Here is a 10,805-nt window from a genome sequence, read left to right as displayed (position 1 = left end):
CATGTGAGTGAAATCATGGTGTTTGTCTTTCCCTGTCTGGCTTATTTCGCTTAGCATAATACCCTCAAGTTCCAACCATGTTGTTGCAAATGGGATTTGCCATTTTTTATGGCTGAGTAGTATTCCATTGTAAATATATGCAACATCCTCTTCATCCATTCATCCCTCAATAGGCATTGGGTTGCTTCCATGTCTTGGCTATTGTGAATAATGCTGCGATGGACATAGGGGTGCATAAATCTCTTTGAATTGTTGATTTCAAGTTCTTTCAATAAATACCTAGTAGTGGAATAGCTGGTCATATGGTATTTCTATTTTTGTTTTTTTGAGAAATCTCCATACTGTTTTCCATAGTGGCTGCACCAGTTTGCATTCCCACCAGCAGGGTATGAGGGTTCCCTTTTCTCCATATCTTCTCTAACGTTTGTTATTTCTTATCTTCTTAATTATAGCCATTTTGACAGGTGTAAGGTGATATCTCATTGTAGTTTTGATTTTCATTTCCCTAATAATTAGTGATGTTGTACATCTTTTCACGTGGCTGTTGGCGATCTGCATATCTTCTTTGGAAAAATGTCTGTTCATATCCTCTGCCCATGTTTTGATGGGCTGTTTGTTTTTTTGTTATTGAGTTGTATGAGTTCTTTATATACTCTGAGATTAACTCCTTGTCAGATACATGATTTGCAAATATTTTCTCCCAGTTGGTGGGTTGTCTTTTCCTTTTGTTCATGGTTTCCTACGCCTTGCAGAAGCTCTTTAATCTGATGAAGTGTCATTTGTTTATCTTTTCTTTTGTTTCCCTTGCCCGAGGAGACATGGTATTCGAAATGATCCCTCTAAGACCAATGTCGAAGAGTGTACTGCCTATATTTTCTTCTAGGAATTCCATGGTTTCGGGTCTTACATTCAAGTCTTTGATCCATTTTGAGTTGATGTTTGTGTATGGTGAAAGCTAATGATCTGCTTTCATTTTGCTTGTGGCTGTCCAGTTTTCCCAACACCATTTATTGAAGAGACTTTCCTTTCTCCATTGTATGTTCTTAGCTCCTTGGTCAAAGATTAGCTGTCCGTAGATGTGTGGTTTTATTTCTGGACTCTCTATTCTGCTCCATTGATCTGTGTGTCTGTTTTTGTGCCAGTACCATGCTGTTTGGGTTACTATAGCTTTGTAGTATATTTTGAAGTCGGGGATTGTGATGCCTCCAGCTTTGTTCTTTTTACTCAGGATTGCTTTAGCTATTTGGGGGTCTTTTGTTATCCCATATGAATTTTAGGATTCTGTGTTCTGTTTCCATGAAGAATGTCATTAGAATTTTGATTGGGATTGCACTGAACCTGTAGATTGCTTTAGGTAGTATGGACATTTTAACTATGTTTATTCTTCCAATCCATGTGCATGGCATATCTTTCTATTTCTTTGCATCATTGTCGATTTCTTTCAATAGTCTTATAGTTTTTGTTGTATAGGTCTTTCACCTCCTTGGTTACGTTTATTCCTAGATATTTTATTCTTTTTGTTGCAATTGTAAATGGGATTGTATTCTTGAGTTCTCTTTCTTTTATCTTGTTATTAGAGTATAGAAATACGACTGATTTTTGTAAGTTGATTTTGTACCCTGCAACTTTGCTGTAGTTGTTGATTATTTCTAATAGTTTTCCAATGGATTCTTTAGGGTTTTCTATATATAGAATCATGTCTTCCTTGCCAACTTGGATACCTTTTATATCTTTTTCTTGCCTCATTACTCTGGCCAAAACCTCCAGTCCTTTCTTGAATAAGAGTGGCGAAAGTGGGTACCCTTGTATTGTTGCTGTTCTTAGAAGGCTGGCTTTCAGTTTTTCCTTCCTGAGTATGTTGTTGGCTTTGTGTTTGTCATATATGGCCTTTATTATGTTGAGATATTTTCCTTCTATACTCATTTTATTGAGAGTTTTTATTCTAAATGGATGTTGTATCTTGTCAAATGCTTTCTCTGCATCTATTGAGATGATCTGGTGGTTTTATTCCTCATTTTGTTAATGTGGTGTATCACATTGATTGATTTGTGGATGTAGAACCATCCCCTGCATCAATGGTATAAATCCCACTGCTGATGGTGTATGATCCTTTGAGTATTCAATTTGGCACTATTTTGTTGAGCACTTTTGCATCTATGTTCATCAGTGATGTTGCCCTGAAACTTTCCTTCTTTGTGTTGCCCTTGTCTGGTTTTGGGATCATGGGGATGTTGACCTCATAAAATGTGTTAGGAAGTATTCTGTCTTCTTCAATTTTCTGGAATAGTTTGTTTTTTGGGAGGTTTTTTATTACTGTTTGCATCCCTTTATTTGTGATTGGTCTATTCAGATTCTCTATTTCTTCTTGTTTCAGTTTTGGGTGGTTGTATGAGTCTAAGAGTTTATCCACTTCTTCTAGATTGTCCAATGTGTTGGCATATAGTTTTTCATAGTTATTCTTTCATAATACTTTGTATTTCCTTGGTATCTGTTGTAAGTTCTCCTCTTTCATTTATAATTTTATTTATTTGAGCCTTTTCTTTTTTTTTGTTAGTGAGTCTGGCTAAAGGTTTGTCAATTTTGTTTATCTTCTCAAAGAACCAGCTCTTTGTTTCATTGATCCTTTCTACTATATTTTTGGTTTCAATTTCATTTATTTCTGCTTTAATTTTAATTGTTTCCTTCCTTCTGCTGACTTTGGGTTTGTTCTTTTTCTAATTCTGTTAGGTGTAGTCTAACATGGCTTATTTGAGATTTTTCTTCTTCGTTAAGGCAGGCCTGTATTGCTATGAATTTCCCTCTTAGGACTGCTTTTGCTGCATGCCGTATGAGTTGGTATGATGTATTTTCATTTTTATTGTCTCCAGATATTTTTCCATTTCTCCAGTGATCCATTGGTTGTTCAGTAGCATGTTGTTTAGTCTCTCCATGTTTGTGACTTTCCCAGGTTTTTTCTTGTAGTTGATTTCTAGTTTCATAGCATTATGGTCAGAAAAGATGCTTGACAGGAATTCAGTCTTCCTAAATTTATTGAGGCTTACCTTGTTTCCCAACGTATGATCTATCTTTGAGAATGTCCTGTGTGCACTTGAGAAGAATGTGTATTCTGCTTATTTTGGATGGAGTTTTCTATAGACATCCAGTAAGTCCACTTATAGTTTTTGTTTAATTCCACTATTTCCTTGTTGACACTCTGTCTTGGTGATCTATCCATTGATGTAAGTGCATTGTTGATGTTCCCTACTATTATTTGTGTTGCTGTCAATTTCTCACTTTACGTCTCTTAATAGTTATTATATGTACTTTGGGTCCTCTGTGTTAGGTGCATATGTGTTCATAAATGTTACGTCCTCTTGGTGGAATGTCCCTTTTACCGTAATATATTACCCCCTTTGTCTCTTATTGCCTTTTTTTCTTGAAGTTTACTTTGTCTGATGTAAGTATGGCAACATCTGCTTTCTTTGTTTGCTATTTGCTTGGAGTATCATTTTCCATCCCTTCACTCTGAGGCTGTGTCTGCCTCAGAGCTGAGATGTGTTTCCCAGAGGAAGCATATTCTTGGGTCTTGTGTTTTAACCCTTCAAACCACTGCATGTCTTTTGATTGGGGAATTCAATCTGTTTCCATTTAGAGTGATTATTGATATGTGAGGGCCTAATGCTGCCATTTTATCAGTCATTTTCTGGTTGTTCTGTATTTCCCTTTTTTCCCATCTCATGTATTTTGGACTGCCCATTCAGTTTGGTGGCTCTCTATGATAGTTTTCTCAGTTTCCCCTGTATTTATCATTTTCATCTCATTTCTGATTTTTCTGTTTAGTGGTTACTGTGAGGATTGTATAAAAGATGTCATAGATGAGGTACTCTATTTTCTGATAGCCTCTTATTTTCTTGGTTCAAGCAGTTTCCATCCCTCTCCTCTTCCCCTTCTAAGTTACTATTGCAACACATTATTGTGTTTTGTGTTGTGAGTTTGTGGTTAAAATGAAGTGAGTATATTTATTCTTGATGTTTTCCTTCACTTTATCTTTGATGTTATAATTATACGTTTGCTAATCTGTTCTGACAGAGAGTTACAATTTTCTGATTCTGTCTGCCTATGTGTCTCCTTGCTCAAGGCTTTGTAATCTCTTCCTTTTTTTTTTTTTCCTCCGATCTGAGGACCTTCTTGATCACATGTTGTAGTAGGGATCTTGTGGTGATGAACTCCCTCAGCTATAGTTTCTCTGGATAAGTTTTTATTTCTCTATCATATCTGAAGGATATTTTCACTGGATAGAGTATTCTTGGCCGCCAGTTTTTGTCTTTCAGAATTTTGAATATATCATTCAATTCTCTCCTAGCCCGTAAGGTTTCTGCTGAGATATCCACTGAAAACTTGATAGGCGTTCCTCTGTGGATTATTTTCTTCTGCTTTGGTGCTCTTCATATTTTTCTTTTGCCATTGACTTTTGCCAGTTTTACTAATATATACCTTCAGGAAGGTCTTTTTACATTGAAGTAATGAGGAGTTGTATTAAGTCTTTTACGTCTATTTCCAGCTCCTTCCCCAGGATTGGGAAGTTCTCGGCTATTATTACTTTGAACAAGCCTCTTCTCCTATCTTTCTCTCTACTCCCCCTGGAATACTTATAACCCTTAGCTGCATTTCCTAATTGAGTTGGATATTTCTTGGAGACTTTCTTCATTTCTTTTTAGTTTTAGTGTTCTCTCTTCCTCCATTTGAAGCATTTCTGTATTCCTGTCCTCTAAGTTGCTAATCTATCTTCCATAAATCAGCTCTGTTATTTAAGGACTCTAGATTTTTCTTTTTCTCTTTCATTGTGTTTTTCATTTCCAACATTTCTGATTGTTTTTTCTTTATAGCTCCAATCTCTTTTGTGAAGAATTCCCTCTACTCATTAATTTTGTTTCTTATTTCATTGAACTGTATTTCTGAGTTCTCTTGTAACTTGTTGAATTTTTTAATGATAGCTATTTTGAATTCTGTGTGATTTAGACTGTAGATTTCTGTGCCTTCAGGATTGACTTCTTGGGTGTAATCTTTTTCCTTCTGGTCTGGTTTATTAATATACTTCTTCATACTTCTTGATGTGGTGGATTCGTGCTTTTGCGTAATGATAGCATCTTGTCACAGATTCCACCTGCCACCACTGAAGGGGGCAGGAGCTGTGTATAGTGAACCTACCATAATCCCTGTCAGATGTGTGTGTCCGATCCTGGGTCACTCCTTGGGACCACAGTGGTCCTGTGAGCTCTACTACCGAATGGTAAAGTGATCACAAGGGGGCTCAGGGCTGATGCCACCTGCTCCCACAGTTCCGCTGAGATGCGCTCCCTCCTTTGGGACCACAGTGGTACTATAGACATTTGTGGCGGATGGAACTCCTTCACCCAGGCCTGCAGATCCACTGCCATCTCTTCCTGTGTCACACTAGTTGTTTTGCCTTGTGGGTGGGGCATCTCCTTTGGGTCCAAGCCAGAGCGACTTGCTGGAACCACGGAGGTACTGTGGGCTCTCCCACTGAGTGGAAAGGAATCGTGTGGGGGCTCAAGACTGCCATCATCTGTTTCCACTGTTGTGCTGAAGTGTGCTCGCACCCTTGGGGCTGTAGCAGTGCTATGGGCGCTCCAGCCAGGAGAGCAGTCACATGCATGTACAGGGCTGCTGGAGGGCCAGAGAGTGCTCAGCTAAATCCACCACCTCCCGAGGGTAGTCCATCCACCTTCAGATGTATGGCTGTGGGGGTCTCTCAGGTGCCCTGATGTGCTGTTGAGTATCCTCTGTTGATCAATGAATGTCCATTTAGTTGTAGTGTGAAGGGGAGAGAGAAAGGGAATAGCTCACTCCACCATGTTGCTTTCGCCTGATCTTTCATATTTTTAAGAACTAACAACATTTTGATGATTTAATGAAAACACACAGATCATTTTCTTGGCATACCTTCACTTTCTAATAATCCTTAGTTGCAGTTGACTCCTAGTCAAGAAAAAATTAATCATGACACTTGTTAAAGGTGCTGTGGAAGACCTTATTTGTGAGGGACTACTGCCATAGGGGCTTTGCAATAGAGGAGACAGATTGGGCTTAACTCCAGGTACAACCAGGAGACCTGGAGATTTATAGCCAAAGAGTAGGGTGGGGGTCAGTGGAAGGAAAACCGCTAAGTGGAAACATTAAGACTAGGGAGATTCTTGCTAGGCCGACTCAACAGGATCCTTGCTGGAGGCAGGCCAGGGTGATAAGATATTGAGGGTGAGAGATAAGGAAACAGATCATATGTCCAGGTGGTGTTTTTTACTAAACTGACTCAGCAGAATTCTTGCTCAAACCAGACTAACAGACCAAGGACAGAGCCTGAGGTCAGGGTCTAGTTGGGATGAGGGCTCAAGGGAGCCTGACTCAAGTTCGGTCAAGAAGAGAGTCTTTGTCACTCCTCAGTAAGGGATTATAATTTTTTTCTTCTGATGCACCTTCCTTATATGCATTTATATGCATCCATTTGGGTAAGTATATACTTATGTAACAGGAAGAAAATGTGTTATTTTAGAGTCTGGCTATAGTTTGTGACAATTGGCCAAGGAAAAAATGAAAGGTTCACATTGATGTAGGAGAAATGCCTTAATGGCCATGGGTGTAATTTAGGGCAAGGCTCCTGGTCAGAGCTTAGAGGGAAGAGCTGTAGACAAATCAGAACTATATTACTGTAAGTAATAAAATAGGAGTCTTTGGTCTTTTGCTTGTGGATGGGTGCAACAGAAGTACCAGGGTTTTGAGAAGAGTATAGAAAAGGGCAAAAAGTAGGCTGGAATGAGGTATGAGTGAGAAGAGAGACAGCTCATGAGAAATTCCATGCATGGGGTTGGCCAGAGAGCACGAGAGCGGCAGAGTCTAACATGAAATTTAATGCTGTTGTTTGATGGTGCTACACTGCTCTATAATCTCTCTGTCTTTCCTAAATCATCAGCAAAGTCTTCTGTCCACGAGGGCCTTGTGTCTCTGGTGTTTGGGAACTACAGGGAGAGGGAAAGCACAGCATACGGTGAAGTGGCACAGGTGACAGTAGTTCCAGGAAGGCAATGGGATGATCAGAGAAATTTAAGCAGAAGCAGGAATTCAGACTACACGAGCGAGCGTAAGACCCTAGAGATACTCAGAAAGTTGGAGGGGTTATGTAGGCCAGTAATTGTCCTGGGGACCCTACCGCATTTTTGGAGGGGGATAGTGTATAACAGATGCGGACACACGCGCATGGCAAATATCCTGATATTTGCATTGTAATATTGTGATATTTGCATTGTAATTGATTGGATTGAACTGATAAAATCCGGGCCATTTTCTCCTACCAAAGAAGTCTTTTGATTTTATTTTAAATCAAGTCTTGTCATTACTTTAAGCAATACAAATTGAGGCAGTGCTCCGTGGGCTCTGTCGTTTGCTGGAGTTGTCTTTCTGTTTTGTTAGTACAATTTCCTTTCTTATCAAAATATTTTCAGAGAGGTTCAGAAATGAAGAAACGGAAGCTGTTTTTAAAGAGCCAGGGGAAAGCTCTTCATAAAGGTTTCTTTATAGAGCCCCTCCAGCTCCTGAGCTCATTTCCTGAAATCCCAGGTGTGCGTCTGTCTTGCCTTGCACCCTCCTCAAATATTTACTGTGGCAATATACAGGCACTGAGAAATCCCACGCTGGAGCCTCACTGTTGGATCTACTTTCCCTTGAAAAATCATCCCACTAAGTTTATGTCACATGGTTTGTAGTCCTGGAGAAATCCCCAAAGCTCCAGCTGAAACAGCACCAGAGTTTCAGGGCTGGGGCAGCAGAGCCTGCTATCAAATTACATTCAATTTGCAGGGTAGCAACAGAGAAATTTGTGGGTTTGCAGCTTTGGGGCCTAGATATAGGATGGGTCTGGATGCTTCATGTTGGCTCTCCTGGGTGATATTTCTGCTAGTTTGAACAGTAATCACACCTTTTTACTGTTGTTTTAAAAACTTTTAGACTGATTTTATCATGTGTGTACACACAATCACACCACGCACATGTACCCCAAGGATAAACATTAATTCTCAGAAATATGTGGTCTGAAACTATACTGAGGAGAGAAAGGGAGGCCACATTAATGACCTCATAGTTTGCATGAGACCACCACCTGCCTCCAGGAGTCTACAGGTCACTGTCGTTAGGCTGAGCGGAGTTCTCCTTTGGACCAGCCAGGCAGCAATAATAGAGCCACCTGACTCTTCAGCGGTAGTTCTCGAATTTCCAGAAAAGGGAAATTTCTAGCCAAATGACCTTTGTTCCTGAGGTCTCCATCTTGGCGAGGGAACAGAGAAGGCTTATTCTCTTTGATAGATTGGTTTTTATAACAGGAGTTCGTTCCTGTTATAATTCTTGTTTGCTATTTAAATTATTGACTAAGATAAAACTGTTGCTTGGTTTTATTAATAAGAAGAAACTAACCCTCATTAAGCGCCTAGTGAATATCAGGCACTTTGTGCCCTTATTGATGTAATCCTCCCTACGGCTTTGTGAGGTAGATATTAAATTTCCCATTAACAAATCAGACACACAGCGACATTGTTTGATACCATTCGGTCGATAATTAGGGGAGCAAGGGTTTACTTTGAAGTGTATTTGGTTACAAGGTTCATGTTTTCTCCAGTTAAGCTTCTGCTCTGGAAAACTTTAGATTGTTTGATGACATTTAGACTCTGTAGTTTTCCTTCTTTGCCGTTACCTGTAAATAGAATTTTGACCTCTAGGATGTGGTTCATTTTACTTTGATTGCTGTTAAGTTAATAAATGCTATGGGGAATCACTCCTCTAGGTCTTAGCTAGAAAAAAGATTATTTTTCTCATCTTTAGATGAGTGCCTGTAAAATAGCAATTTATAATGTAATGATTTTAGCATTGGGATACCAGGCAAATATAACTCCTATGTTTTGGATTTTAGCTTAAACATCACCTATTCAAGGTAGCCCTCCCCAGATCTCTTGGACCGGGTGAGGCCCCTTGTCTTACACTCCCCAAACCTCCTGGACTTTTCCTTCATGGCACTTTTACCTTTCCGTGCACATTGGTGTTGCTCAGGTGTGCCTCTCTTTCGTCTGGTGACTTCTCCAGGGTGAGTGTAGTGTGCAGGGTTTAGTGCGTTTAGCACTGGCGTACAGTGCACGTTCCAGGCGCAGCACAGGTTGCGCCAGGGGAACACTTACAGAGTGAACCTGAGCTGCTCTGAGGCAGGGTCGACATAACGTGTTTTTCCTCAGGAAAAAACAAGGGTCAGAGGCCTCAAGAGACCACAGGAAGAGATGTTAAGTGTCACATGTTTCATTGCATATTAATGAAATAGAAAAAGAATAATTATAGCTTAACTACCTTCACATCCTGCTGACGTTAGGAGCAAAGCGTGATTGCCAAACCAAATAATAAAAACCTGAAATCAGAGAACGTCCTCAAAGACCATAAACGCCATATTTTCTATTATATCTAGGCCTCTTATCCACATGCATTGCTTTATTAGTATTTACAGCTCACCTCAGTATGTAAAACCTGGCTTCCAATCTAAAATAGGTCCATGTTTTCATTCTGGCTCATAGTAGCCAGTTATCTTCTTTTTGTAAGATTAATCACAACTTGTAATTATCCATTTATTTGCGGGTTTACATGTTTAATGTCTATCTCCCTTATGAGACTGAAGGTGTATGAAGGTAAGGACCACGTCTGTTTTGTTCAAATCACGCACACGGTGGCTGCCAACCAGGCCTGGCAGACGGTTGTTATGCGGACGATTTGTTTATTGAATGTTGAATGACTAGGGTCAGCAACGTCTGCAGCCTGAGCCAACTTTAAATACGGAAGGATCAAATTTGGCCTCTGTACCATGAGTGTTAATGTCATTAAAAAGCATTTCTTGTTAAAAATTCTTTCCTGTTAAAAACTTCCAATCTTAGATCGTACACAGTCATCATGCATTTTGCAGATCCTTGACCGATTCTGGATTTAAACGTAACTTGTGAGTCTGCCAGAAACTCCCAAAGGCTGGGTCTGCGCACTGAAAGAGGTAATTGGAGAGAGTGTCCACTGGATTGCTGAAGACAATCGCTACTGAAAACAGGCCGTGTTTGATGAGGAATACCTCAGTACCAGGGAATTTGAACCCTGTCTGGAAAATACTAATGAGGTGTCTCAGGTCTTGTAGATCTTACTTAAGAAGAGCATACTGCTGTAGAGTCTTAAAGACCTGAAGTTTTAACTATTTGTTTTTAAAAATTGCATAAATAACACGTTTGTTGTAGACGTGAGTTGGGTGGTTTCAATTCATCATCACCAGGGAGGTTACTGTGTAGAATTTATCTTTTGATGATGGCCAGCAGGCCTGTATATTCTTCAAGTCTTCTCTTCTTGATATGTGTGCTATCTCTTGGTCTTTATCTTGCACTCTAGCAATCAGAATACCATGAGAAAAACCTAAGATGCTGGAAAGGGCACAGCTTACAAAGACAAACATCTCTAGTTTTTGAGGTCCTCAAGGTGCTCAAGGCAAACAATGGCTGACCACTTGAAAATGTCGAGCAGCTGCTTGGAAGGTTTCCCAGTGAAGAGCTCCGTGGTCCCATGTTCTGCCAGTAGTCACGAGCACCTTGACTTCCCTCCTCACGTTCAGCATCTTCTCCTTTTGGTAAACTGCCTGGACAGAGATGCCATTGCTTCCTGATCCTGAAGTCAGTCTGCTGGCTTCACCTTGCCTAGTTACTCTCTCTCCCAGGATGCTCCCTGGGTCATGCACATAGAGCACAAGCTGA

The 10,805-nt window shown here is 40.0% G+C and overlaps 1 long non-coding RNA gene across 8 annotated transcripts in view; it reads left to right on the top strand.

The window, feature by feature from the left end:
- The first annotated feature begins 6,351 nt into the window (after positions 1-6,351).
- The window catches only part of LOC139044831 (uncharacterized), a 74,685-nt gene continuing 70,231 nt past the window's right edge, over positions 6,352-10,805 (top strand). For all 8 annotated transcript variants that reach the window (XR_011502112.1, XR_011502110.1, XR_011502111.1 and 5 more), the window contains exon 1: positions 6,352-6,506. This is a non-coding gene — a long non-coding RNA (uncharacterized lncRNA). The remainder of the gene's footprint in view (positions 6,507-10,805) is intronic.

Source organism: Equus asinus, chromosome 3 (genome assembly GCF_041296235.1).
Source record: "Equus asinus isolate D_3611 breed Donkey chromosome 3, EquAss-T2T_v2, whole genome shotgun sequence".
Lineage (NCBI taxonomy): Eukaryota > Metazoa > Chordata > Mammalia > Perissodactyla > Equidae > Equus > Equus asinus.
Note: the sequence above shows the minus strand (reverse complement) of the source record. Positions and strands in the feature narration are given on the sequence as shown.